This window comes from Loxodonta africana, chromosome 8 (genome assembly GCF_030014295.1).
Source record: "Loxodonta africana isolate mLoxAfr1 chromosome 8, mLoxAfr1.hap2, whole genome shotgun sequence".
Lineage (NCBI taxonomy): Eukaryota > Metazoa > Chordata > Mammalia > Proboscidea > Elephantidae > Loxodonta > Loxodonta africana.
In genome coordinates this window covers 37023696-37026328 of record NC_087349.1, presented here as the reverse complement: position 1 = coordinate 37026328, position 2633 = coordinate 37023696, and positions in this window count along the sequence as shown.

The window sequence follows — 2633 nt, the reverse complement described above, 5'->3', positions numbered from 1 at the left end:
CAGTGCTTCTTTATTAATAGAAGAAACATTGATTCTAGGTACAGAATTCAAAATGACCTGGCCTGGTAGGGAGGAGGTAGACAAAGTTTTGATTGTTTATAGAAACATTAAGAAGATGAAAAAAATATACCAGTATATAACTAGTATTCAAGTTGCTGACATATAAGGGTATTGCTGCTTGGTTGCCCCCATGAGAACATTTTTCAGTTTAAGGAAAATTGTAAGTATTTTGATAGTGCATTAAGATTTGTTATTACTAAAACAAAAAACATTAAATTGTATACCACAAGCAACACCTGCAGTCTTGAATTTACAGACTTGTTTCCTTGATACTCTTAGTACAGAGAGCAGCGACATGAGGGCTGGGAAAGCCTGTATCCTGTAGAGAGAAATACCCAAGTCACCTAAGGTACTTTTTCCAAACTAGTGTTCTTCCTTTCCCATGTTACAACTCTTGGAATGAAGGTCCGATGTGCCCTTTAGTTGACTGAAAGTCATAAGCTGGCTCAGTCACTGTTGCTAATGGGAGTGTGAGTTCCATCCCTCAGATGCAGTGGAATGGAAAGCAGATTGGGAATCTATACCTTGGGTTTGTATGTACCCGTGTCTTTTATATTCCAAATAGGTCAGTTAGAACAATGGAGAAATAGCAATAAGTGTTTTACTAAATTCTTAATTTCATATATGTATACATATCTTAGAAATTAGTTTTTATTAAAGTTTTACATATCTTAGTTGTATTTTAATAAATTTTTTAATTTTCATTGTGTGTCTTTTTTTAAGTGAAAGTCTACAAATCAAGTCAGTCTCATACAAAAATTTATATACACCTTGCTGTATACTCCTGGTTGGTCTCCCCCTAATGAGACAGCACACTCCTCTCCACCCTGTATTCCCGTGTCCATTCAGCCAGCTTCTGTCCCCCTCTGCCTTCTCATCTCCCCTCCAGACAGGAGCTGCCCACGTAGTCTCATGTGTCTACTTGAGTCAAGAAGTTCACTCCTCACCAGTATCATTATCTGTCTTATAGTCCAGTCGAATCCCTGTCTGAAAGAGCTGGCTTTGGGAATGGTTCCAGTCTCGGACTAGCAAGATCTGGGGACCATGATCTCCAGGGCCCTTCTAGTCCCAGTCAGACCATTAAGTCTGGTCTTTTTATGAGAATTTGGGGTCTGCATCCCACTGCTCTGCTCCTTCAGGGATTCTATGTTGTGTTCCCTGTCAGGGCAGTTGTTGGTTGTAGCCAGGCACCATCTAGTTCTGGTCTTAGGCTGATTTTGGTCTCTGATGTATGTAGCCCTTTCTGTCTCTTGGGCTCATAATGGCCTTGTATCTTTGGCATTCTTCATTCTCTTTTGCTTCAGGTGGGTTGAGAACAATTGATGCATCTTAGATGGCAGCTTTTTAACGTTTAAAACCCCAGGTGCCACTCACCAAAGTGGGATGCAGAATGTTTTAACAGGTTTTATTATGCGAAGCTTGATTTTATTTTAAGGATTATAAAAAATAGTTGTATGTCCATCCTCATTTCCATCCCAGGAGGCATTCAGCCTTCAGTTTTTTCTATCTTGGTTTCAGGTTTCTAAATAATATGCTTATACCGCTGTTCCTTAGTTTACTATTTTTAGACATTTGTCACCTTCCTGTTGTGATAAAGATAGGTCAGGATTATTATTTTACTTACCCTTTCTTTTACTGACCTTCCAATATAGTCTTATTTCTCACTTATTTTTTGTTGTTAAATCAGTACCATTATTTGTTATCATGACTGTTGTGTGCCATCGAGTCAGCTGCAACTCAGCAACCCCATAGGACAGAGCAGAATTGCCCCATTGTACTTTTCTTTCCTGGAGTTAGTAGTTGTCCTCTTGGTTTTTTACATGCTTTTCAGTATTTCCAAGGAGTTCCAAATAGATGTGTAAAACTCCATCCTGTTTTCCACATGATCACAGCCTAGCAGAATACTTGTTTCCTACTTCAATCTCTGCTATTTCTCATCCCAAGTATATAGCTGTTTTTCTGAGATTTTGCCATCATCCTGGGAATTTGTTTTCTCTCTCGATTGGATTCCACATTTCCTGGGTCCAATGCCTGTATTACTAGTTTACCTCCTTGTTAAGGTGGAGCACTTCCTTTAGTAGCTTCCTGGCAGTGGGTACACAGGAGGTCAATTATTTTGAGATTATATGTCTAAATGGTAGTTTGGCATGGTATAAAATTCTAGATGGTTGTTAGGTGCTGTCAAGTTGGTTCCGACTCTTAACCCTATGTGTACAACGGAACAGACTGGTTCCTCCTGATAACATGTCCAAAGCATGTGAGGTGAAGTGTCGCCGTCCTCACTTCTAGGAGTATTCTGGCTGAACTTCTTCCAAGACAGATCTGTTTGTTCTTCTGGCTGTTGTTAGGTGCAGTCACATCAGCTCTGACCCATAACAACCCTATGTACAACAAAATGAAACACTGCCCTGTCCTGTGCCTTCCTCACAATTGTTAATGCTTGATCCCCTTGTTGCGGTCACTGTGTTAATCCACCTAGTTAAAGGCCTTCCCTTTTTTTGTTGACCCTCTACCAAGCATGATGTCTTTCTCCAGGGACTGGTCCCTTATGAGAACAGGTAAAAGGTATGTGA